Source organism: Mus musculus, chromosome 8 (genome assembly GCF_000001635.26).
Source record: "Mus musculus strain C57BL/6J chromosome 8, GRCm38.p6 C57BL/6J".
Taxonomy (NCBI): domain Eukaryota; kingdom Metazoa; phylum Chordata; class Mammalia; order Rodentia; family Muridae; genus Mus; species Mus musculus.
In genome coordinates, this window is record NC_000074.6 from 61401313 (window position 1) to 61429151 (window position 27839).

General features: G+C 44.3%; 1 protein-coding gene and 1 long non-coding RNA gene across 3 annotated transcripts in view; one reads left to right on the forward strand and one right to left on the reverse strand.

Annotated features, from left to right (window-relative positions):
- On the reverse strand, positions 1-26816 carry 5730405A17Rik. Of its 2 annotated transcripts, XR_003947551.1 has the most exons (5): positions 26416-26813; positions 17108-17181; positions 15706-15821; positions 5524-6092; positions 1-147 (listed from the first exon to the last, which is right to left on the reverse strand). It is a non-coding gene; the product is annotated as an RIKEN cDNA 5730405A17 gene (long non-coding RNA). The 2 variants fall into 2 exon arrangements; XR_001778559.2 differs by lacking the exon at positions 5524-6092 and having other exon boundaries at positions 26416-26816.
- The window catches only part of Sh3rf1 (SH3 domain containing ring finger 1), a 241211-nt gene that overhangs the window by 177230 nt on the left and 36142 nt on the right, over positions 1-27839 (forward strand). The window lies entirely within an intron of this gene.

Here is a 27839-nt window from a genome sequence, read left to right on the forward strand (position 1 = left end):
TTGTGTCAAGTTGACACACAAAACCAGCCAGTACAATTACCATTCTTAAAAAAATAGCAGCAATAAAATAACTCCTGATAACATTCTGGTACATTCAGTGGTAAATAGATCAGTGCCTTGCTCAGCCATCATCAGAGACACTTCCTCCTGCAGCAGATGGGAACAAACACCAAGACCAACAGTTAGACATTACGCAGAATCTAAGAGTCCTTAGAACACTCATCCCTAAATGGGATTTCTCCATTAAATCCCTTCCCTCAGAGCTCGGGGAACGTTGTGGAAGAGGATGCAGAAAGAATAAAAGCCAGAGGGGATGGCAGACACCAGGAGAGCCAGGCCCTCTTCGTCAACTGAGCCAAGCTCATATGAACTCACAGGGACCGAGGCCACAAGCAAGGCATCTATCTACACGACGGCTTCCAGGATAGTGTTTTTATGGGATTCCCGAGTGTGTAAATGAGATACTCAGTATCAATATTACAAATGATACCGCATATTCTTATTTGTTTTGGAGACAGAGTCTTGCTAAGTAGCCCAGGCTTGCCTGGAATTCATTATCTTGTTTCTGGGGCTCAAAAGTGCTGGGATTAAAGGTCATGACCTAACTACAGTATTATATGTATATTTTACATACTTATATATGTAAAATATTGGAAACAATCTGATTTTCCCTAATTTAAAAAAAAAATTGTTAAGTGTGTCCTTCTTATGTTTGAGATACCTGATACCCCACGTGGCTGTGGAGGCTTTAATGTGGCTACCCAGACTGCAGAACCCTATACCTTTTTTGTTTGTTTGTTTGTTTTGTTTTGTTTTTCGAGACAGGGTTTCTCTGTGTAGCCCTGGCTGTCCTGGAACTCACTCTGTAGACCAGGTTGGCCTTGAACTCAGAAATTCACCTGCCTCTGCCTCCCAAGTGCTGGGATTAAAAGAACCCTATTCCTAATTAGACTTTATTTAACTAATTCATATTTAAATAGCCACAGTGGGAATAGCTGCGGAATTAGACAAGTGCAATTTTAATGAATACAGCTACTTGTGTCTGATTATGGGGGTCAGGGGGCTGCAGCCAGGGTCTCACAAATGCTACACAAGCACCCTCCCACTGGGTGTCATCCCCACCCTTTTCCATTTTATTATCAGACATGGCTACCTAATTTGCCCAGGCTGGTCTCAGACTTGGAATTGTCCTGCCTCTGCCTCTGAAATATGCTAACCCATTATAAAACTCTTTCTAAGATACTGCTTGAGTTAGGGAAAAACAAAACACACCCTGGATGCAACTACTTTTAGGAAGATGTCAATTGAGGCGTTTTCAAATTTCCCCTTTGATAGGGGTTTGAACTCAAATGTTCATTGGGGCCACTCAATTGATTTACCAACTGAGCTCAATTCCTCAGCCCGCCAGTGTGTACAGTAAGGATTGCAGAAACTGATGTGCTGTACCCAGCCAGATATGTGCAAACACTGAAAGTTGAGCATGATTCTGAGTGTGGTGTGAGTGTGTGTGTGTGTGTGTGTGTGTTGCTGGGATAAGATACACACCACACCTCTCACATGTTAGAAACATGCCCCATGCCGAGCTGTCGATTCAGCCCAGAGATAATTTAATTTTGGAGATTTTCTTCCTCCTCGTGTGCTCTGCAAACAAACCTAGGAACCCTGTTTAGGAAGAGAACTGGGGAGGGCTGGCACGATAGCTCAGCCAGGTAGAGGCCCTGCCACCAAGCCTGGTGACCTGTGTCATCCAAGGCCCTGACAGTGGCAGAAGGAGAGAACAGACTCCTGTAATTGTCCTCTGACCTCCACGCATGTGCAATGGCACATTCCCTCACTTATACATTAATAAATAAGTTGTAATTTTAAAAACTTGGGGTGGGGGAAGAAATGGCGAGATCTAATCCTGAAGCCCTTCGCTCTGTCTAAATGGACTGTGGACATCCAAACAAAGACAGATGTACAGTTCTGCAAATGTCAGGTTGTCTCTCCTCTGGTATGTCCCGAGTTTCACATTCACTATGATCTTTGGTCCACTAGAGCCCCAGAATGAGAATGGGCCTCTCCAGGCTGCTGGGCTGATGATCACATGATCTGCCCACTGTGAACAGAACGGACACTTTCTCAGCAAATTGAGACGGGGCTTACAGAGGGGAACAATGGCACTTCAGCCCTCTAATTAAACACGGTGTGACATCTCTGGCACAAAGACTTGGATTCTTATTCCCAACCCCTGGAGCAAGGTCAGGGGAGTGAAGGCCAGCTGCCAGCACCTTATCTCCTGATCCTATCTAGTTCATTCCTTTTGCCAGCAGAAATTGAAAGCTTAATGGAATTACCTCTCTCTCTCTCTCTCTCTCTCTCTCTCTCTCTCTCTCTCTCTCTCTCCCTCTCCCCCTCCCCCTCCCCCCTTTTTCTCTCACTTGAGGGTGCTACAACACATAAAGCAAAAACGTCCTTTTGAGTAAAACCAATTTCCTTATAAATTATATCACAAATGCACATTCAACAAATTCCCCATGGCTGTAAAGGCTGATCTTGCCACTGGCTCACTCTTTAATACAAGCTAATTCAACCATCCCCCATGGTTTAATTTGTAATTCCTCTTTATTTTCCCTTCCTTACCAAGGTTTTATTTAGAAAAAAAAGTCTCCAGTTAAGGATTGACTCTGGCTCTCTCTAAGCTCTGTGGTACAGCACAGATTTAGCATGCACCAGGCCCTCCATTCAGTCCCCAGCACACACACACACACACACACACACACACACACTAAAGGGCAAATAAAATGACTCTAATTTCTCATTTGGAATTGGTACGGTGGCAGGGACTGTGAGTAAAAACCCCCCTTTATGGTTTAGATATGCAATAATAGTACCACCAAGGCTTGTGGGTCTTTTTATGCAAAAGCATACAGGCTTTGGAGGCTCTGTATCACAAAAGACCACCTCGGCTGTTGAAACCCTCTCTGTGCAGCAAAGAGAGATGGATAAAGAAAGGAATTTAGGAACCTAGTGCTTGAAAGTGCCTCATTTATTAAATTGGCCCCCAGGGTGTTCAAGCAGCCAAGCCCATGAAAAATAGCAACGTGCAAGGACACAAGCCTGAGAAAAGAAGGGCGGAGTCTTTCACTCCTTGCCTGCAGGGAGAGAGCTCTGCTGTGTCTACAGAGGTTTGTCCAGCTGGCTGCCTCCTCTTATCCTGCTCAGCCACCACAGCAAGAGGGCAGTCTCCATAGATAGCCATACCACTGGCTCACTCTACCCGGGTAGCAATTGTGGATTCCTGTGATGTGGTCATGGTTTACAGAAATCAAAGTCGGGATTGAGTTTCTACCCTTTAAGCCGAAATGATTCTTTCCTGTGATTTCCTTGCCCAAGACACATTGTGGGATTGGCATAGTATCATCCGGGCCCTCTAATAAAGCCTAAGTCAATGAAGCCTTGAGAATGGGGGGATCTTGGGAGGAGCGAGACTGTCGTGGTCTCTTCCTGCCAGCTGAGTGCACCCAGTGACTTAGAACTAAAGAGAGCAGATGTATAGCTTTAGAATCAGACCAGTAGCCTTTAGTTGTAACCTACCCCATTGTCTTAGGGTTTTCATGACCAAGGCAGCTCTTATACTAGGACAAAATTCAACTGGGGCTGGCTTACGGTGTCAGAGGTTCAGTCCATTATCATCAAAGCAGGAGGCATGGCAGCATCCAGGCAGACATGGTACTAGAGAAGGAGCTGAGAGTTCAGCATCATGTTCCAACCATACTCAGGAGAGAATTGGCTTCTAGGCATCTAGGAGAAGGGCCTCAAAGCCCACCCCCAAAGTGACACACTTCCTCCAACAAACCACACCTAGTCCAACAAGGGCACACTTCCTAATAGTGCCACTCCCTGGGTCAAGCATATTCAAACCACCACACCCATATTCCAGACAATGCAGTTTCTTTTCTTCTTAAAATATTTAGTATACATTACTTTCTCCATTTCTTCTTATGTCACCATCTCTGTCTGTCTTCCTAGCCTCATCCCACTCTGCAGGTGCTCCACACTCTCATTGGTAGCTTGATGTGCAGTGGACTCACCCATAAATGAATGTCCTTGTTTAGAAATGGGACACTCCAAGCTCTTCCCCTTAAGTTCCCTGCACAGAAGGAAGGTGGTGGTGGATGGTTTAATTTTTTTTTTTTTGAGACAATGTCTTACTGTGTGTTCCTGGCTTGCCTAGAACTCTCAGCTTCTTCCCACAATAAATACAGAGATCAGTTTGGGCCCAGTTCCAAGCCAGCCTCAAAGTCACAGAGCTCTGACTGTCTCTGCCTCCTGAGGGCTGAGATTAAAGGACTATGCCACCAAGCCCAGCTACATCCAGATTCTTAAGAACTTAAAGGGTTGGGTTTGTTTGTTTGTTTGTTTGTTTGTTTGTTTTTTGGATTTTTTGTTTTTGTTTTTGTTTCTGGTTTTTGTTTTTGTTTTTTTTAGTTTGCCTGAGATAAATTCACGTGTGTATTACTCTATTTCAAATATATTGACTAAGTTTTCTGGTGTCACTGTTTAGCTAACAAAGGTAAGGACTGCTGTGAAGACACAGGAGAAATGCTTGAAGTATTTTTGTGACATTTATTTATAGTATGTGTGTATATGTATTCATCTGAGTGTAGTTGTGTGTGTGTGTGTGTGTGTGTGTGTGTGTGTGTGTGTGTGTGTGTGTGTATGAGAGAGAAAATGAGAGAGATGGAAGGAGAGAGAGAGAGAGAGAGAAGCTAGCAGGATGTGAGTCTCTTCTTCCACTATGTGAGCCCCAAGGATGAAACTGAGTCATGAGGGCTGAGCCATCCTGCTTGCCCAGAAACACTTTTTCATTTCACAAATAGTTGGAAATGGCTTACCAGAATATAAGCATTAAGATGGGAAAGTAAAAATAGATATGGATTGGAGAAAAATCAATAGACTCTCAAGAAGAGATAACCAAAAACAAGGACATTGTCCTTGCCCTCCAGATTATAATGTGTGGGGAGGCAATACAAACTTAAAACTTTAAGAAATGTTAGAGTCTAAGTGGTATCTCACTGGCGGGATGAGTCCAGTTCTGGAGTTATATTCAATTTCCAGCAAGGAAAAAAATAACAGGAAGAAGGTGATAGAGGAAGGAAGGAAGGAAGGAAGGAAGGAAGGAAGGAAGGAAGGAAGGAAGGAAGGAAGGAAGGAAGGAAGGAAGGAAGGGAAGAAGGAAGGAAGAAAAGAAGGGAGAGAGGGAGGGAGGGAAGAAAAGAAAGGAGGAAGGAAAGAAAGAAAAAAGAATGAAAAGGAGCCAGGCGGTGGTGGCACACACCTTTAATCCCAGCACTCGGGAGGCAGAGGCAGGTGGATTTCTGAATTCAAGTCCACCCTGGTCTACAGAGTGAGATCCAGGACACCAAGGGCTATACAGAGAAACCCTGTCTCAAAACAAAAACAAACAAACAAAAAAAACCCAACTAAATAAAAAAGAATGAAAAGGAGAGAGTGAGGAAGGGAGGTAGAGTATTTATTTACCTAGCATTCACCAAGCCCTGGGTCTAGTCCCCAGCACAGCATAAACTGGGCATAGTGGTACGCGCCTGAAATTCCAGCATTAGGAAGGAAGAAATAGGTGAACCAGAAGTTCGGGGTCATCCTTGACTACATCGAAGTTCAAAGGCAGCCTGGGATACATGTGGCCTTTTGAGAGGAAGAGAAACATCACATTAGAAAGCAATGTGTTATTCCCATAACTTCAAGGTTAAGACTATAAATGTAGTATCTACTCCAAGGCCAATAAAGCTATGAGCACTGTGGAGCTTTAAATAAGAATGGCTTCCACAGGCTCACATATTTGAATGTTTAGTCACCAGAGTGTGGAACTCTTTCATAGGATGAAAAGGATTCTGGGTGTGGCCTTGTGGAGGAAGTGTGTTACTGGAGGTGGGCTTTGAGGGTTCAAAAGGCCAAGCCAGGCCCTGTGTCACTCTTCTTCTCTCCGCCTTGGGATCAGGACGTAGAACTCTCAGTTACTTTTCCAGCACCATGCCTAAATGCCAAGCAGAAGCTGCATCTTGATGCCTGGCAGGTTTCCTAGCTGAGACCTGGAAAACACAAGAGAGCAGCTAGCCTGTGGAAGAGTGATAGAGAGAACCCAGTGATGCTGAGGACCTAGGAATTTCAGACAGGATGCGAGCTATAGAGCACTACCCAAGGATGAACAGGCACGGGCAGAACTGGAGGATGTCGCAGGATGTTTGACCACACTGTGAAACCCGAGATTGTTTTATTTACTAGGAAAAAACACACACACACACAAAAATCTGTTTCTAGTTGTGGTGTGGCTCAGCCCTAGCACATACCTTTAACCCAAGAGCTTTCTGTTTGTTGTCAACAGGATTAAATAAAGTCAACCATAGGTCAAGAGGCATAATAGCAAGTAACCAGTTGACAGGGAGTGGACATAGGGAAAAAAGAACCATAGAGAGTACGAGAAGTCAGGAGGATGGAGAGACCCACAGGAAGTAGAAAGGAGGGACATTGGGTTTGAAGGGTTTTTGAGATGGCAAAGAGGAGGAGAACTCTCTTTTGTTATATTGGCGGAGAAGGAAGTTCAGCTGGGTGCTTTGTTACCTCTCTGATCCAGCAAGCTTTCACACCAGCCTCTGGCTTCCAAGTCCTCATTGGTAAAAGAGAACAATTGAGATTTGGTTAAAAACAATAGGAAGAGGCATGTTTTAGAATGAGTACCAGTAGGGGTTAGTAGCTGACTGAATACAGGAAACACAGGAGATTAAACACAAATAAATTGAGTATTCTGGCATATATTTATAACTCCAATATTTCCAAGGCTGAAGCAGGAATGCTGTGAATCCAAAGCCAGCCCAGGCTATACAGTGAGAAACCAAACCAAACCAAAACATAAATCTAAGTCTATGAAACCAAACCAAAACATAAGTTAATTTAACACTTAACTTCATATCAAAATGCTGTGGCAACAATGGGGAGGTCTTTGAGACAGTTGCACAGCTTGTGTAAGAAATATGTTTCTAGGGTAGGTTTGATCCTAGAAATATTGTGATTGAATGATGCTGTGGACTGAAACTAAATGTCTTGTATAACACATGAAATTAACACATGATTCTTCAAAACACATGAAATTGCACTCGTGTAGGGTGACAGAGAAATACCAATTGCCCAAATTTGAACTCCTAACTTAGAAGGGTGTATTTCGGCTTGGGTGTAGCTCGGTTGGAAGAATGCTTGTCTAATATATGCAAGGCCGTGAATTCAGCCTCTCACAAGACATAAACAGGGAGTGGTGGTGCATGCTTGTAATGCCAACACTGAGGAGGTAGTGGCAGGAGAACCAGAAGCCTAAGATCGTCCTCAGCAACATACGGAGTGTAGGATAGCCTTGGCTACATGAGCCCTTGTCTCAGTGAAAATCTCAGGGGCGCAGCAGTTGAGTGTGTTTTGCTCTTCCAGATGGCCCCAGTTCAGCTCCCAGAGCCCACAGTGGGCAACTCACAAATCCCTGCAACTCCAACTTTGGGGATCTGATTCCCTTTATGGCCTCTGTACGAGTGCGCACACACACACGCACACACACACACAGACACTTTTTAAAAAGAGTGTGCTTGCGTAGGTAGACAATGGCGACAGTTTGAAATGGTTTCAAAACACCAGCAGCACGAAGACTGGACAGTGAGAGCCATGTTCTCTGGAGAAACAGGACAAGAAGAGACCATCAAGGTGAGCCACATAGCAGAAGTGACCCTTCTTGCGGCAGAGAGAAGAAGGAAAAAGAACTTCATAGCTCCTGGTCTCTTCTCCAGATTCCCGAATGGGATTGCCCCATTTTTTTTTTGTTTTTTTGGTTTGTTTGGGTTTTTTTTGTTTTGTTTTGTTTTTTTTTTTTTTTTTTTTTTTTGAGAGATTCTGTGCAGAAGACTGTGGAAGCAAGCCAAGCAGTTCTTGGCAGCCACCCTGACCCCCTTATTATTAATTTCTTCTGTTTACGGAAAAACAAAAACCAAAAAACACTACTAATCCTCTTCAGGAAAAGAGTGCAGGGACCTTGTAGGCCCAGTGTTGAAATGCAATTTCTGTGTTCTTCCCAAAATGTGACTGTGTAGTGATGTGTAAATCCTGCCTGCAGGTCATGAGGGGTTAACGTCTTGAAAGGCTGTCTTTAAAAATCATATAAAACTCTCAATGAACACAGCATGATATTTGATGTCTAAATACAACAATGATTTTTCCTTACATTGGGGTGTGTGTGTGTGTGTGTGTGTGTGTGTGTGTGTGTGTGTGTGTGTGTGTGAAATAAGTTCACTTCTGAAAACAGGCACATTCCACCCTGGCTTATGGTGTTCTACGATGTGTGGTCTCTTCTTGTCCTGTTTCTCCAGAGAACATGGCTCTCACTGTCCAGTCTTCGTGCTGCTGGTGTTTTGAAACCATTTCAAACTGTCGCCATTGTCTACCTACGCAAGCACACTCTTTTTAAAAAGTGTCTGTGTGTGTGTGTGCGTGTGTGTGTGAAATAAGTTCACTTCTGAAAACAGGCACATTCCACCCTGGCTTATGGTGTTCTACGATGTGTGCTAAGAGCTCACATCCTGTTCAAGCAGCAACTATAGCAGACACTTGCTGCTGCAAACACTTAGAAGCATCCCCAGTTTTTATTTGGGTAGGAATCTTGGCCAGTCACTGTATTTATGTGATTTTTTTTCCATCTCTAATAATTTTCTCTGCTTCTTATATTACATCTCTCCTTCTGGGCTTCTGGCCACAGGGAAGGAGGGAACACACGTTGTTGTTGATTCTAGGGGGCTGATGATCTCTGTTAGCGCTGCTGTTGCTGACTTCTCGGGATCAAGAACATGTGATGCTTTTTAAAAATGGTCCCTTTCTGACAGGACAAAAATGAAGATGACTGGAACTGCTTATTTCTCCTCGCAGGAAAGATGGCTGTCCTAGGAATTAGAACATCCTTTGCTGATCTCCAAAGTTGATTAGCAAGTCAAGGCCAGCACGCATTTGTGGGTCTCAAAGTGGACAAATTTTGGAAGAGCGCAACTTCCATCCTAGGGCCAGCTGAGTCATGTCACGGGCGAGGACTCAAGATCCTCACCCACCAGAAACCCACTTTTGATTTCTTTCTTATGCCTAGGTTAATCAGAGAAAGGGGCAGACAGTGGATTCTGGGATAAGCAACCTATGAAGGGTTAGGTAGTGCTATTGTTTGGATAAGCCATGTGCTGGGAATGGTGGTGCATGCCTTCAATCGCAGCACTTGTGAGGCAGAGGCAGGCAGATCTCTCTGAGTCCAAAGCCAGCCCCATCTACAAAGCAAGTCCAAGGACAGCCAGAGAGAAGCCATGTCTTCAAAAACAAATAAATAAACAAACAAGTACACTGAGGGCTTGGCTCCCAACCCCTGAGAAATGATTGGCTCATTAAGGCACTGACTGAATCAGTGAATTATTGATGAGTTCACACTGATTTGGTTGTTAGGTAGTGGGGGCAGAGGTGGTGGAATTAACTCACTGAAGACACACCTTAAAGGAAAAGTGCCCAGCCTTTTTTTTCCCCGTGTCTTTCTGCTTCCTGGCCACCACTAGTCATCATAAAATAAACAGCCTTTCTCTTTCAAACCTTTTATGATGTTTCCACTTTGTCACCTGTCGGAAAGCACTGGGGGTGGGGGGTGCTAAAGCAAGAAGGCTCAACAGCTCAGAGCATTGAATACTCATTGAAGAGGACCTATATTCAGTTCCCAGCTCACAACCGTATGTGTGGTGAAACCATGTACGGTGCACATATGTACATGCAGATAAGTCATTCATACATATAAAAAATAAATAAACATATGTATGTATGTATGTATGTATGTATATACATATTTGCCTCAACTATTTTATCACAGTGCTGCAAACCTGTTTAACACAGGGTGGAGGGTGGAGCACTGTTGCACAGATTGGGTGCCAGGCTCAATTGCTCAGGGTCAGTTCCCATCCCTTTCCTGTGGGTGATAAAGGTTTCGAGCATCTCTTCTGGGAGAGTATTTGGAGACGCTTGTTCTTTTTCTTTTGTAATTACTCATTAGAAATAAACTTGGGGACTAAGGATGTAGCTCACTTGGCAAAGTGCTTGCCGAGCATGCATTAAAGCCTTGAGTTCCGTCACATAGACTAAGCATGATGGCACATTCCTGTAATTCCAGCACTTGCGAGGTAGAGGCCGGGGTTTTCAATGTTCAAGGTCATTCTTTTGCTACACAGCGAGTTGTAGGCTATCAAAAATACATGAGAACTTCTAAAAATAAGGTTCCGTTTTTTTCTAAACAGTTCTCCTGTGATTTTTGTGTTTGTTTATTTTTGCTGGCAGTATGTTTGCATGAGCCACTGGCATCTCAGAGGTCCTCTGTCCTAAAGAACGAGTGTCTTAGTGTTTTATTGCTATGAAGAGACTCCATGACCATGGTAACTCTTATAAAAGAAAGCATCTAATTGGGTCTCACAGTATCAGAGTTTTTGTCCAGTGTCATCATGGTGGGAAACATGGCAGCATGCAGGCTGGCATGATGTTGGAGAAGTTAAGAGTTCTATGTTCGAATCTACAGTCATCAGGAAGAGAGAGCCACTGAGCCTGGCTTGGACCCTTGAAACCACAAAGCCAACTCCCAGTGCCAGTAACCCACACTTCCTCCACACCTATAAGGCCATACCTTCTCTGACAAGGCCATGCCCCCTCATCCCTGTCAATCAATGCCACTTTTTAATGAGCAAGCATTCAAACCCATGAGCCTATGGGGCCATTCCCATTCAAACCACCACACGGAAGTGTGTGTGTTTGGCAGTGGGAATTGCATATGGTCCCTTAAAAATAAAGTGTAGGGAAATGGGTAGACTGGAGTTGTTGTTTGTCATCTTATAGATATGGTTGAGGATCTGAGGAAAGCTGTTAATACCAAAGGCAGCCAGATCCTTTGGGTCTAAACTATGATTAGAAATAAGACAAACTGTTTCATTCCAGGTAGCAAATGTTCAGGAGCTGCCTCCCTAAAGCACAAGGATTTCAGAAGGCGATCTTCCTGGATGCCCCCTCTCTCTCCACCCTTCTTACCTGTCCCTGAGTTCACAGGAGCTCTACTTCTAAATAGATTTTGTTTTATGTCCATATACAGGTGGGGTGAAGAGCAAATGATAGAATGGCCAGGTAATGACAAGTAAGGCTTCACAGCTGTGAGTACAGGCTAGGTTTATGTCAACTTGACCCAAACTAGAGTCATCTGTGAAGAGGGACTCTCAATGAGAAAATGTTACCATAGGGCATTTTTCTAATTAGTGATGTGGTGTGGGAGGGCTCAGCCCATTGTGTGTGCTGCCACCCCTGAGCTGATGGTCATGGTCCTGAGTGCTATAGGAAAGCGGACTTTGAACACCATGGAGAAAAAGCCAGTTATCAGCATTCCTCCATAGTCTCTGCTTCAGTTCCTGCCTCCAGGTTCCTGATGTAAGTTCCTACCTGACTTCCCTTCCTGATGGACTGTAATTGGGTCCTGTGAGATGAAATAAACCATTTTTTCCCCAAGTTGATTTTGGTCATGATATTTTATCACACCAGTAATGTAAAAAGCTGAACTCACCTAGGGGCCAAGGTGTCTGTCCAGTAATAATGAGGCAGTATCTCCTACAAAAATTGATCTCAGATTGTCAACCCTTCTCTTCTGGCTATGATACTTTGTGGTGGTTTGAATAAAAATAGCCTCATAGACCCACCAGAAAGGGCACTTGTTTGAGGAAGTGTGTCACTGCGGGGTGGGGTTTGAGGCTTCAGATGTTCAACCCAGGCCCAGTGTTATTCTCTCTTTCCACTGCCTGCTGATCTAGATGTAGAACTCTCAGCTACCTCTCCATCACCATGTCTGTGTGCATGCCACCATGCTCCCAGCTATGATGATGAGGGACAAAACCTCTGAACCATAATCCAGCCCCAATTAAATATTTTCTCTATAGCAGTTGCCATAATCATGGTGTCTCTTCATGGCAATAGAAACCCTAACTAATATAGATCTTCCAGTTAAAAACCTTTCATCAATTACTGCCATCTTAGCCAAGGAATAAATGAATGATACTGGCCCCAGAGACTATGAACCAAGCCCATTCAAATCTTTGTCATTCTGTCATTGGTTGAGGGTATCTGAGTTGCAGTGGCCAGAGACAGCCAAGTAGTAGGGATCGGTTGAATTTTCTCAATAAAAGGGATGACACAATGGATGAATCTTTCCTTGAAGCCTGTGTCTTCTCCTACTGTCAACATCAGCCTAAAATGAAGCTCTTTTGTAGGAGTTGTGCAAACATTAACATCTCAGAACAGGTTGTTTGTGGATACCTCACTATTCCCAGGCTCAGGGTGTTGTTTCTCCCTTCCCAGAGAAAAGCCATCCTTCTTGCACAGAAGTACATAGCAAACATAAAGCAGTTATATGAGAATATTTCCCTAGAAAGGATTTCAGGCTGTTGAGGGAACTTGCAGATATGATTAATAATCTTTACATGTGGGAGTCTTTGGGATAATCTCTGGGGCAATAAAATGCCAAAGCCAGCATATATAGGAAGAAGATCATTCTAATTTCCTTTTCCTTCTTTGGGATACAGTGGCCCTAAATTACACTGCATAGCTGGGGATGACCTTGAACCCATGATGCTCTTACCTCCACATCTCAAGCAACGGGGTTACAACTGCATGTCACCATAGGTTTGCTGAAGTGACAGGGCTCAATCCCAGAGTTTCTGGTATGCTAAGCAAGCATTCTTTCAATACTGAAGTGCATCACGGCATCCTTATTTTATGTTCCAAAAGGGTAAGGGAGGCAGAGCAGGGGCTAGTAAGCATGATGCTGATCCTTAGCAAGTTTCCCAAAGAGAAGACTACATTATTTCAGAGTCAGCACTTAGAAAGGGGAGCAAGGACAAACTGTAAATGCTGAATGAAATGGTGCATTCTGGCAATCCCAGCTATGTGGGAAACAGAGGCAAGAGGATTACAAGTTTGAGACTCGCTTGGCTACATAGTAAGACCCTGTCTCAAAGCAAAATGGAAGAGAGAAAGGCCAACTAGTTCATCTTCGCTGACATGATTATTTTGCTGAGAAACTCGGGAAGTAGATTTGCATGGCGCATTTACTTTCTGGAGGGCATCCTGGGCCACTCCAGGACGTTGAGGATGAGGTGGGCCAGAACTGTCACTTGCATTGATGTCAAAAGTAACAGAAGCAATCTCAAGTTAAATAGTAGGGGGTTTCACACACCCCTAAATAGGGTAGGCAGCCAGGCTTAGCTGTCACAAACCGGAACCACACCCAGACAACATCATAGTTTACCCAGATGACTATGCTGATGCTGATACCCTCCAAGTGGCAGAGAGCCATCGCAAGTCTCAAAGCAGACTCCTTAAAGCCCCCACTTCTTTGCTTCTCTACCTCCTGACTCAAAGCTCTGGCTGAACCCAGAAGACGCTGCTAAATGTTAGCTATGTGGGTGCTGGGAGAGCTGACATTTTTCTCTATCTTAGTAAGCAATTTACTGGTTTTTTTTAATTATTAATTTTGAAAACCTTGTACATGTTTTATTATATTTACCTGCCCTCCACCAACCCTTCCCAGATCCAACTCTGCTTCCATACCCACCCAGTTTTTCATTCTGTTTTTTACCCCCTCAACCTAAGGCAATTTTCCCTGCCCAAATCTTCTTGAATATATGGCTTTCCACAGTTATTCTGTTTTCTAAAAAAAAAAAAAAAATCCTAAGGCTGATATATTTCCCAAGTAGAAAGGGGGTTTAGGACCTGGGCTGCCACAAAGAATAGCTGAAGGGGTGTTCAGTTGGCTTATAGTTATTTGAAGAATTACAGCCCAATGCTGTCTACTAATCAGTCTTTTTAGTTTAGGTTTTTATTCACACTATGTTTTCATTAAACATATGACTTTGTGGTTTTTGTTCTCCAAAAATAGGATTTTCAAAAAACCATTAGCTTGACTAAAGACCCACGGAAGGCTTATTGTATTTTTAGATGACATAGAGCTAATGTGGAATGAGAATACCTTTAAGAGTAAAATCAAAATCCCTAAAAGTCTTTTAAAATGCTAAATCATCGGCCTATCTGTGGGGGCCTGGAGGAGACGAAGCTCAGTGGAGAGTCTGTCCTAGCATACACAGGGCCCTGGGAACCATCTCCAGTGTAGGAAGCAACAGCAACAACCCAGAGACAAAACAAAAACATCAGTGCAAAATGGCAGGCTCTGGGGTTATAAAATCCATCTCCCCAACCATGGAGTTGCTGCTAAGAAACAGGGCATACTTTAATGTGGTTGCCAAGAAAGCTAATTAAAAATCCCAGGCTGCTTACCAGATATGTAGTATTTAGAACAAAGCCTTCCGCCTTGATCTGAATTCGAGAGAATGGGGTTGAAGCTTATGCTAATTTTATGGTACCACGGTCTACAAGGAACCCTGGAAGTTGGGATCTGTCCGAGAGGATCGGGTCACCAGGATGGCTCTCTAAGCCTCCTCAGACAGGAGGAAGGCAGGAACTATAGGGCCTTTGCTTGAGCAGGTGCTTGAAGAGAGGGCTGAGACAGTGCGGCAAGGTATGTACCTCTAGTCTCAGGGACTTGAGAGGCTAAAGCGGAAGGACTCATCACTTGAGTCTAGGGGTTCAAGGCCAGCATGGACCACCTCGTGGAACTTCACTTCAAGAACAAGAAGTGAAGAATGTGCTTCTTTGGGGTTTCAGCCTTGTGATAGAAACTGAGTATGTCCTGGGCACGAGGCCCTGGCTTTGATCCCAGGACCAAAACCAACCCCAGACAGTACAGCCATGATAGGGCTTTCTAATTACTGATAATCTTCCGCATGGAAGAGAGGCCACTAGAAGCAAATCATAGCCTACCTTCTCATCTGAGCAATCTGGAAAACGGCTCGGCCCATGTGGAGACACAGTGTGTTATAGCTGAGCAGACAAGTCAGAGAAGAGACTAGAAGATCATTATTTAAGGATGCTGTTGATGGGACTTCAAGCTGAGCAACTATAACTGAACATTCAGCTTTAAGAGTCTTTTTTTTTTCTTTCCTTCATTAAACATTTAAGGCATTTCAAGGTAAGAAAGCTAGCTCTGTAAACATTTTAACCTTTTTTCCCCTTTAAGACAGTGTCTCCAGATGTAGCTCAGGCTAGCCTTAAACTTATCATCCTTCAGGCTCAGCCTCTGAGTGCAGTTACTATTAGACAAATAATTAAAATGTGAAAAGGCTTAAGAAAAAAATAACATCTCGTGGGTGTGTCAAGGCCAGTAAGGCCCAATAGGAATGTCTACAGAAAGCTCAAAAAAACAGGGATGGTGTTAACAGTGGAATGCTTTGGAGGCAGCTACCAGGGAGAATCTTCCTGGACTTGTCTGTTTTGGACTCTGTGAGCATGGGCCACAATAACCAAGAAATAAATTGCTAGTAATTTAATCTTCTTTTAAAGAAGAATTCGGAGCAGAGATATGGCTGCTGTCCCAGGGAGCCGAGTGTTTTCTGGCCTCCCACGTAAGCCATTCCTTAGGGGCAACCAAACCACACAAACAGTAATAGCTCAGTCACTCTCCAGTTGAATACTTGTGCTACACCCGACAATAGGACTTAGAGACCATCCCCATTTTACCTAAGGGCTTTGGAGATTTCTATTTCAGTTCCTCCTGTGTCAGGATCCATCGATCCGTCCATCGGCCTGTGGGCATCAGCTTCCTCCTAGAGAGTGGAAAGGAATCGCTGAAATAACTGCAGAGAAAACACAGAACAAGGGTATTTAGCTCTGGGGCACTGGAAGAGCCCTGTCTGGGCCTCTCTCACATACCAGGGATAAATAATTCAGGGGACAAACAGAGAAACACAGTAGCCATACTGGTTTGAATACCTGCAGGGCACGGCCCAGACCGGTTTGTTTGGGGGAACAGGGAGCTTGACACATTACCATAGCTTATTCCTCCTACCTTGGAATCCTCTTGGGATTCCTTGATCGGCTTGGGATTTGAACTTGCTCCAGTCACTTCCCCCTCAAACCCACTCCCCTGAGCCCTGGCTACCCTCTTCTCTTCCTACCTTCTCACTCTAGGTCTGCACTCTGGGTCATCATGCCCTCAGGTAGCATATGTCGAGTGCTCCCTGCTGTCCTAGCCCCACTTTGTCATGGCTGGTCCTGCCCTCACCTACTCTCTTTTTCTTGATACTTTCCACACCCCTCAAAGGTCACCAGTACTTTTTTCTGATTTCTCCAAACAGGAAAAAAAAAAGTGATAGATAGAAACACAAAGGACCGGAGTTGTTTAAGGCCCTTTTCATCCCAGGCACCAAGCCACACACCCCACCTCCAAAGCAGCCCGTGTTCCACAGAGCAGACAAGAGGGTTTTAGAAGGAAACAAGTCCCACAGTTGTTCTGCTCTGCTCCCTTCCTTCTACTTCGGTCATCAGAATTTCAGCTTTTGGGGGAGACTCATAGTTCCCCTGGGGATATCTATGTGCTCATAGTATATGTACCATGTATCTGCAATATAGAAGCCACAATGTGTATGTGTGCATGAGAGAGAGACAGAGAGAGAGAGAGAGAGAGACAGACAGAGAGACAGAGAGACAGAGAGACAGAGAGAGAGAGAGTGTTACATCCATCCATCTCTATAGCTTGTCCTATTTTTCTCCTGTCTTCCTGGGCTTTGATCCTCAGTCTCCTTTACCCATAGTCAGGAAAATGATTTTTATTGCTTTCTTTTATAAAAGAGAAATGACTTTGTATCATGATCTGTATCACTTAGAGGTCGGTGTCTATAAACTCAATGCCCTAGACCCCCAAGCTTTTACTAGCATCTTAAAATGAAGCTTTTTTGAAATTCAAACCAGAAGCCCATCACACACACACACACACACACACACACACACACACACACACACACGTGACTGGCTCTTTCGAGCCACTCTGACTTCAGATATGAATTGCATGCCAGTTTGGCTCTCAGGCATGCACACACATACACACACACACACACACACACACACACACACACACACACACCAGCTTTGTTCTGCTCTTTCTCTTCTCCTTGAGTAGTGACAGCCATGGGGCCGGTGGAGACGCAGCCAATAACCCTGAAAAAGAAAAGAAACTCTGATTAAAACTTAACCAGGATTTTAATTTTTGATAGGGAAGGAAGATAACAATATGTAAATACAAGACAAGGCGGCATCAGTCTAGCTGGTCCCAGTCCTGGTGTGGCTTAAGTATGAGAAGGCAGATGTTCTTGTTAAAGGTCAAATACATTTACCGTGCTTGTTAATATACCTCTGTTTTAAAACCATAAAGATCTCATGAAGGCTTCCTCAAACTCACATGGAAAGACATGCTGTATGAAGTCATCCTCGCAATGGTAACAACTGGTAGATCTCTGAGTGGGCACAGAGGTCCCAGAGGGAAAGTGCCTTTCTGTTCTTTGCATCTGCCTCAGTCTAGTTCCACATGGTCTCTACTTTGTTTTTTTTTTGTTGTTTTTTGTTTTTTTTGTTTTTTGTTAGATAACGCTGGTGGAAATAAATGATGGTTCAGTTTGGTGCAGACTGCACACCCATAAGAACTTGGAAATCAGCCGTGCCCCTCTCTCTAGCCTTCAACAAAGGGGCTTCTGCCAGTGTGGATATCACCAGAGAAGGGTCCCCTCCTTCTTAGCAGCCACCTTCTATTCCTTCCCTAAACACCATGCCCTGCCAGTTTGGGTCTCTGTAGGGGTTTTAGACATCTCACACAGTTTTTGGTTCTGGTGACAGATAGGAAAAGTATCCAGGAATATGGTGCCCTAGGGGATACCCCACATAATCTTGATAAGAGCAGGAGCAAAAGTTATGGGTACATCAGAGAGGATACGATTTTCTTTCCTAATTGTTATAGTTTCACATGTGTGTGCTTTGTGCATATTTATGAGATCAAATCCCATAGCACACAGTCAGTAGTCCCTTCAATATGGCCTCACCAAGATGGCGTCAAGAGGCCCGAACGCGGCGGCTGCCCCCTTGACTCTCTGAATGCTAAAGTCTGTCTATGTTTCTTCTGTGTTAAGCTCCTTCGTTGAATGGCTGGTCAGCATTGGTGTTCTGTGACAGGCCTGTGAGCAAAGGCTGACTCTGACGCATAATTACAGTGACATTCCCAAATTCAAATGCTACATGCTGGAGGAGAGCACACTGACTGAGAGGCCGCCATGGCAGCATTTAGTGGAGGAATTACAGTTGTTACTCTTTAGGGTGTATTTTACTCTGCCTGGGAAAGTTAATGTGTTTCGTGCTTGCTACCAGGAAAGGACTTGGGCCCTGGGAGATCTTAGGTCAACAATGGCTGTCTTATGAAACAGTCATTGGCTTTATGACTACCTCAGGAACCACTAAAGAGGTTTAAAAAAAAAAAAACAGAGCTAGTGTGAAACTACCTTTTCTCCCATCCATTCAGAATAGATAAGACTGCACAGACCTGGAACCTGTTCTGTATTGAGCATTCCTAATTAAATATCAAGGCCATTGGGAATGCTTAAGAATTGGGATACTCTATTTGGAGCAGTGAATCTGTGTGACTACAAAACAAAGCTGGTCTCATCTCTGACCATCCATTGTTATGATCAGGACTATTGTAATGTCATTCTCTTTAAGGTCTCCAGAATTTTTGGAGTGATGCTTAAATAATTGCCTTTCTTATCCTCTCTCCTCCCTATTCTCCTTCTCTCTCTCTCTCTCTCTCTCTCTCTCTCTCTCTCTCTCTCTCTCTCTCTCCCTCCCTCCCTCCCTCCCTCCCTCCCTCCCTCTCTCTCTCTCTCCCTCCCTCTCTCCCCCCTCTCTCGTTCTTTCTCACTCTCTCACTCTCTTTGTCTCTCTCCCTCTGAATTGCTGCCAAAGTAACTAGAGTCGTATAACTTGAGAGCTGGGAGTCCAGGGAGGATGCTGAGCCAGGCATGGGGGAAGCTTAGAGAGCAACCTCTGTGCAGCACTCTGGCTGGTCCCACACATTTACTTTGTATTATCTGGTGCTGGCAGACGCTTATGTTGGAAGGACTGTGACTTTCCATGCCCCACGGAGCAAGATAAAACCCCAGCAAAGGAGTGTTGATTTAATTTAGAAAGCCTCTGGGTTTCATTAGATACTGAACAGATCGTGCCATTTACAAGTCCTGTGACGCTTGGAGATGCTAGCAATGATTTGTTAACATGCTGAACAAGGTCTGCGAGAAACAGCTACCAGGACAAGGCCAGGGCTTTAAAACCAAGAGGGCAAAACATGGCTTTCTGTCTGTCACCCACTTTCTTTATTTTCTTTTTTCTTTTTGTATTGTTGCATCCTAACATAATTCAGTGGCAGCCTCTTTTTGTCCTTAGAATACTATTATTATAATACTATGTATTATTGAGACAAGAAGCAGGTGACAACGCTAAGTAGAATTGTTACTCCTGAATCCCTTGGCATTTGTATTTGTGACATTGGTGGCCTCATCCAGGACAGACCGATGCAGCTATCCCACAGTTTTGAATCTGAACACTTGAATTTTTGAATGCTTTGGGTTAGAGATCAGAGCACATCCTTTGGATGTCCCCATACTCTTCAAGATGCATTGCGTTTAGAGTGTGTATCAGCAGGCACAGCCTTCCTCCCCCTTGCCAGGAAAACTAATACTATTCACAGGAAAATCATTTCCTCTTCTGCCAACCGCACAGCCAGATTCTGTTCCTAGACCCTGACCTCTCACATAAGTAGCAATATCCCACAGAAACTGATTCTCTTACCCCGACAAGCAATATAAACCTGTGGATTGATTCCATGCTGGCATTAAGTGCCAGTCATGATAATGGAACACAGGACCATTTGCATTCTGTGATGGACACACAATTGGCCATCGAGAGAGAAGATAATATTTGTTCTTATACATTATTAATAAAGGAAAATACATACAACGAGTGGTAAGCAAGAGCTACCCCAGAAGAAGAAACATATGTTGGTAACTTTCCAATGCTCCCCGACAGGAATGAGAACTCAATGACATTGACCTGAAAAGCCTAAGACCCCAGGAGGCAATAAATCCCTAGGGGTCCCCGGGAGCAGAAAATACATAAGATATACAGTCCATGCTGGCTTTTAAAATCTCTGATCATGCATCCTCCCTGAGTGAAACTTGGGACTCAGATGCTTCAGTGTAAATGAAGCAGACTTTAGGAGGTCTGTTTTCAAGGGTGCTCCAAAGAGAGCTGAATGCTAAATTTTTATTTGTTCCAGAAAGTGCTGGCAACTTGGTACAGAGAATTTGATCAGCACCATACGTCCGACCTGTCTCGGTAACGGTGCCATGAGTGTGACGAGGCTGCAAAGCAGCTTGTGTTCGTGAGGAAGCGACAGGCACAGGAAGGAGAGAGGCTGGCAACCCTGAAGCTGTTCCTAATTGTACATGGGGGCGGGGGAGATGCTGCTGACTTGCAGAGTGGCATGTTGGCTGGAAGAAGGGATTGATCAGCAGGGCTGGCAGGAAGAGCGGAGACTTGTGACAGAAGAGACAGCGATCTAGAGAAACCTGGCTCAGAGAAGACACGTGAAGCCCCAAGATTAAATTGATCCACTTTTTCCTACATGGGGCTGGTGGGGAGCTCAAGGAGCCTTTTGGGGGGATTCTGGGGAGGGTCTGTCCTAGAGGGGCTGAGCTGTGAACTAGACAGAAACTTTTCAGGAGTCAGAGGCAAACTTGCTTCTTCTTGAAAGAGTGTTTCCTTAGATTCTGGATCGAAGGGAGTAACCCATCTCCCTTCCTCCCCAGATTGTCTCCTAGTAGACATTTAAGGATCACGTGCGTTCCCTGGGTACAACCTTCTGTTTCCATTGGAAATTCAGGGTGAAAACCAGATGTTACTGGAAGATTACTGTTAGCATGTGTCTGAGCGACACTGTCAACAGAGGCCTGTGAAGGAAAGAGGAGATGGTTGCTGGATTTGGTATGAGCTATTTTCTCACAGCAGTAGTCCCACAGGGACTGCTTTGAACCCTCCGAAGATGCATTCACTTGCCCAGAGGAAGACAGTGGAGGGTAGGTATATTTTGGAGGGCTTATCATCTGAGCCCTTCCTTACCTCCCCTAGGTCTTAAAGGGATGGAATTCCCCAGCATGCTTTGATGTGTATGGTAGATAGTAATAGTTGCCAACTGGAGAGGATCTTGAATCACCTAGTAACAACCTGTGGGCATGTCTGAGAGGATGTTTCTGAAGTGGGAAGACACCTCCTAACTGGTGGGTCTGACTGAATACAAAGGAGAAAGAGAGTTGAGCACTAGCACTCTACTCTCTCTAACAATGCTGGCAGACACGTGTGACTAACCACCTCACATTCCTGCAGCCATGATTTCCCCACTATAATAGAATGTAGCCTCAAACTGTGAGCCCAAATAAACCCTTTTGTGATGGTTTAAATGCTAATGGGCTTCATAGGCTCACCTGTTTGAATGTTTGGTCCTCAATTAGTGGAACTGCTTGGGAAGGATTAGGAGGTGTGACCTTGCTGGAGGAGGTGTGTCAAGGAGGGTGGGCGCTTAGAGAGCCAGGTGCATTCACTCCCCCCTCCCCCACCTCATCTGCCTGCATGAAGCCTACTACTAGCACCATACCTGTTTCCTGCTGCAGCAATCGTGAATCATCAGAAATTGTAAGCAAGCGCCCCCCCACCCCGCCCCCAGTTAAATGCTTTAGTTATTAAAGTTGCTTTGGTCGCGGTATCCCATCACAGCAATAGAACAATAACTAAGACACCCTCCGTTTTAAATTTCTTTCAGTGAGTTATTTGTCACAACAAAGTAACTCCTTACAATATGATTGCTCAGAAAAGCACCATATACTAGATGATATAATGACCCTGTCTGTTGAACTAAACTTGAGCTCAGAGACACAATGTGGAGTGGACATAGACAAGGCTCCTCTGTTACCACGTTTGAGTAATAAGTAATTCTGGAAGCCATATGTGTTGACTTCTAACTGCCAGTGAGAGTGAGGTCGTGACTGCCTGAGCTGGAGATGACCTCCAAAGGACTATTATAGGCACTACACAATGCACATCATGAGAAAAGAATTTATTGACCCTTCTCTATCCCATGCCCTCTGGTCCCCACATGACCTTTCATTCTTAGAGAGGACAGGAAGTTTGGAAGCAGAGTCACGCCATTGCTTGCTCCGGTCATCTTCTCAGACAAGCCTGAGCCTCAAAATCTCTGCTCTGTTCTGCATATTTTGTTTGGAAGGTTTTTAAGGATAAGTTGGAATTACTGTATTTCCACAGCACTTAACAGAGTATAGAGAGTAAGACAATATGAACCACCCACTGCCCAGATATTTAGAAGAGATAACATTTTGCCTCACTGTGTTTTTACAATTGCTAGAACTAAATCCTTGTTTATCTGTTTTTAGTGAAGAGAATAACATCAATAATCTGATTCCAGTGGTTTGCTGGCTGTACAAGTGGCTTCTTTAGAGTCCCCAGACATTGAAAATTGTGGATTTGTATATAACACCTATGATGGCTAATCTTGGTTGTCAACTTGACAAACTTGAGGAGAAGGAACCTCATTTGAAGAATAGCTTGCCTGTGAGCAAGTCTGCAGGCCATTTTCTCAATTACTGATTGTTGCCGGAGGGCCAGCCCACTGTGGGTGGTACCATCCCTAGGCAGTTGGCCTTAGGCTATATAAGAAGGGTTAGCTGAATGTAATTGAGAGCCAGGCAGTAAGCAGCATGCTTTCAAGGTCTCTGTTTTAGTTCTTGCCTCTGGGTTTTTCACCTTGAGTTCCTGCCCTAGCTTCTCTAAATGATGAAGTCTATACTGTAAGGTGAAACAAATCCTTTTCTCCCTCAAGTTGCTTCTGTTAAGTTTATCACAAAAACAGAAAGTAACTAGGGTGACAGTTGAGACCCAGGTCTCTGCTCAGCCACATGATTGCCAATAAAATGTTCACTCAGTATTTGAATGAATCTTCTGAACCTGTCCTTGTGTATCTTTCTCTACCAGTTTGTCATATGTCTACAGGTCTTGTCAAGTGTCTGCAGGTCTGATACCCATCCCAACCTAAATTAAGTGCTCCAAAGAGTCTCCAAAGGCAACAGCTGTAGAAAGGTGTACCACAACCTACTCAGAGAGATACCTTTTCAAGCATTGCTCAATGAATTTTAATGTTCAAAACAACTCAACAGCTTCCCCCCCTCCCCAGGGGAAAGCTAAGCATTAATTGGCCCCCATTTAAGAAGCTATGCAAGGATTTATTTATAAGGGGCAGCTTTCTTGTTGTTAGTCATGGGGTTCCATTTCAGCTGTCTTCACTACAATATACTGTGAATGGTTCAAGTTTGAAATGCCCGAGGGCAAACTCCTTCTCTTTCCATCCAATTATCTCCTCCTTCCAGTCCCTCTCACCCATCCTCCCCACCCTTGATTCAAAGCCTGGGAGCTGTCTCAATTCTCTGGTCTCATTTGCTTTGGAGATCCTGTAATTCACTAAAATCTAGAGTTGCTCCTAAAGATATTTCATGTATCTGTTAATTCTAATTCCACTGCCATTATTCAAGTTGAGGTATTTTACACCTTTTTGGTTTAACTATTGCAGCAGATTTCTGCCTCTCACCTTCTTCTAACCCATTAGCCATATCAGAGAAATCTTCTCTAAGGAGGATTTTATGTGATCCTGCTCAGCATAAACTCTTTGGTTCCCAAATCACCTTTCAAAGACAAATTTTTGCTGTGGATTATTGTTGTCTTCCACAATCTTTATATACCCTCCTCTCCAAACACTTACCCTGCTAACTCATGTGCCAGGGGAATGGAGCCCTGTTTACCCCACTTCACTGATCCTGCCCTGAGCAGTATCTTACTCTGCCTCCCAAGATGGCCTCAAACTCATGGCAACCATCCTGCCACATCCTGCTGAGTGCTAGAATTACAGGGGTGTGTAGTCATGACCAGATTCTTGTTTAATTAGTCCTTCTGTCTGAATCTCTGTTATCTTCATCCATTAAATTACCTAATCCTGAGGGACCCTAAGGGCTTTTCCAGTCCCACACCCTCCTTACAGCTTCCCCCTCCCATCTGGAGTTAAGGCTAGGCCAAGTTCCATTATCTACCCTTGGGAACATTCTTGAGTAAAAACTTCTCAGAAAAACTGCAGAATGTCCTGACTGATAGCCACCTGACACTCTGGAAAGTCCCAGGTGAAGTTCAAATGTATGTCATGCTTGCTAGCCAATAGATTTAAAGGTCAGTATGCCTAGCCAATAAGTTTGAACTATAACCTTGCTTATGTAACCTATGCCCCTAAAAGGTGTAAAAACTGCTTGTAATAGCCATTTGGGATCATCTTCTAGCCACTCGCCTTGAGGGATTAATTGAAGGTAGACCCAGATGTGCTGGAAAAGAAACCTCTTGCTTTTGCATTGATTTTCATCTTGGTGTCTCACTTAGGGGGTGTCTAGAAGTAAGTACCACTGACTGAGGGTCAGGGTCTTACAACCTTAATGGGTACCTAATGTAAGCCGGATTGTAAGATACAGTCTATGGTACAACAGAGAGCAAAGCAGAAGTTATGCTTGTTTATGCAGACCATGCGACCTAGCAGAGAAAACAAGAGTAAGCAGACAATTGACATGCCAGGCTGCACCAGAAGTACTAAACAACTGAGACCAGAAGTATTAAGACAACTGAGACAAATGTCGCAGGCTTGGAGGTATTCCACACAAACTTCACAGGGAAACAGATGCCCAAGGCATGAGTTAGTCTTCCTGACAGTTAGCTGGGTAAAGAACTTGACAGCAGATAGAGCTGCACTTCTCACACTCCGCCCACTCCTTTGCACCCACACAAATACCTTCGTGACTACACAGGTGCACTTCTGTGATAGCACAGACTCAAAGTCACACTGATCTAAATTCCAACCACAACCCTGCCACATGCTACCCATATCAATGACTATAAAAGATAGTCAGTCTTGCCGGGAGTCAGTTTCCATACTTGCAAAGACACTAGCTCTATTATCACAGAATCCGCTCACTCAATAAACATTTATAAAGTGTAAAATGCTCTTCGTGGTGACGAGAAAAACCATGAGGAAAAGGCTGGAAACCCGAATATGATATTAACAGTTTAATGGTGGGGGTAAGAGAACAAATATATACACTGTAGAACAAAGTTGATGGTGGTTCATCCTCTGGAAAAAGTGAATCAATCAGACAAGGAATATAGAGTGCAACGCAAAGAGTTTCCATTTACTCATTTGTTTCTTTATCCTTTAAGGTATTTGCTTGTTTAAATAAATGGTATTGAAAGTGTTCCATCCACAGATCCTGTTCCAGGGCCCGGGGATATCGCAGAGAATACCTAGAGAAACCCTTGTCCTTACTGAGCATGCACTCTGATAGAAGAGGATCAGAAACAAGAGGGAAGGAAAGGAGGGCTGTTGAAAAGTAGAGAAGCTGGCGTTGATCAGGGAGATGGGGGTGGGGGTGGGGGAGGAAATGAGTGGGTGTGGTCGAGTAGAAAAGCCAGAGTTGCCTAAAGAGGTGGGGGAGGGCTGGAGAGATGGTTTAGCAGTTAAGAGCACTGACTGCTCTTCCAAAGGTCCTGAGTTCAATTCCCAACAACCACATGGTGGCTCACAACCATCTGTAATGGAATCCGATGCCCTCTTCTGGTGTGACTGAAGACAGCTACAGTGTACTCATATAAATAAAAAAATAAATTAATTTTTAAAATTAAAAAAACAAAAAAGGAGGTGGGGGAAAGGTCGCCCATTTGGAAAAGTGCCCGCCATGCAAACCCGAAGACCTGAGCTCAGATTCCAAGAACCCATGCAAAAAAACAGGCACAGAGGTTCACATCTGCAACCTCAGCCTGTGGGCGGGGCTTCAAGACAGGTCAGAAGTATTTTGTGATGGTCACTCTTGACAATTACCTTGCTGGGATTTAGGGTCTCCAAGGAAATGCATCTCTCAGTATCTGTGATGAAACATCACAGATGGACATATGGATGATGTCTGACTAAGGAGGAAAGACTCACCGTGAGTCTGCTGAAGACTGTCCCGTGGACTAACTGGAGGAGTGCATGGAATAGAAGAGGAGGAGAGCAAGCTGAGCACCAGCGTTCACTTCTCTCGCCCTCTGGACTGCGGATGCGGTATAACCAACTCTCACCCTTGCACCACAATACCTTTCCTTCCCATGGTGAACCCTATCATTTCTTTATCCATTTTAAATTGTTAGCCAGAATAAACACTTCTTCATTTGCACTGCTTCTTGTCAGGTCACAACAATGAGAAAACTAATATATATACTTACAGAGACTGAGGAAGGAAAACTTGAAAGGAATAAACGAGAGGATGTTTGAGAAAGCTCCTGGCACAGTCCAGGGCCAAGGAAGCTCAGGTCAGCTCCATGATGGTTACAATCTCCTACATTCCAGCAGCAGCAGGGGTGGCGGAGTTGGGGGAAGGGAGATGAAGGTTGTGACACCCTCCCTCTGGAGGGAGGCTGAACCTTGTTCACTGCCGTTGCTGAACTGTTTGCTTGAATGCATGAGAGAAAGAGAGACGCTATAATCAGTCACAGAAACTGCTCCAACCAAACAGCTTCTCTTTCTTCTTCTCTTCCAAGGAACAGATCCTGGCCAAGAAACCCTTGCAATTGGTGGAGTGTTGTATGCTTCACCCTCTGGCCAACTGTTAACACACTGTGGCTCTGCTCCAAGTGTGGCGCACCTGCCGCAGAATCTGCAAGGACACTGGCAGAATAGAGATATCTGGACTCTTTCCCAGCCCCTCTCATTCTGAATTTCTAGTAGGGGAGAGACTGGGATCATTCTGTAACAGACTCGTTCACCTGAGTTTTTAGATTTAGGCACTACTGACACTAAAGAAGATGCCCTCTAATTGACGTTTTCCCTAAGAGTCAGATAATTCCTGGCCATGATTTGGTGAATTACAACCACTCTGAAATTTTATGATAATGTGTGCTCATCACCTCATCAAAGTGCTCCAGTTGACTTAGACCCCAGCTGGTTCAGATCGCCACACGCATTGTCAGGTGAGTGTTTCAGCCAAAGGCCTTCTGCCAAATACCACTCACTTGAACTTGTTTGCAGCTTTAAGCAGTCTGAGGGAACACATTCATGCTGGTCCCCTTCTTACTCTATGGGCTTCCAAACAATGAGTACAATTCCATCCAACATTCTCAAGAAGTAGGGCAGCACACATGTTCAGGATACTGATGCAAGGAACTCTGTTTCTTTGCACAGTTTCAAGTAGGACTAAACTCCACATGCTGCCTTTTGGCAATATTCTTTTCAAGCCTTTACAGCCTGTGTTCCCATGCTACTAAAATGCCAGCTCCGTGGGGGCAGTGTTAGTGTCTTCCACCATTTTCTCCCCAGAGCCTAGAAGAGGGTCAAACACACAGTAGTCATTCTTGATAAATGGATAAATGGATAAATCCATTCCACTTCCTGAAACAAAGAGCCAAATTTGCACGCATCTCCATCTGTGGAGCATCACTGTTTCCTGTAGTTTACTTCTGCATTCTTCGGCCCACCAGTTAACTACCCCCTATATAAATCTGTGCAGTCTTCACTTTACATATAACTTTCTGGTGACCCCATAAAAAATTGGCAGAAATTCTCGGAAAGGATGATATTGTAATTGGTCTTGTGGGGGAATCCATGGAGGGATAAATTTCACATTATTCATGTTTCCAGATGGGCCTTAGTC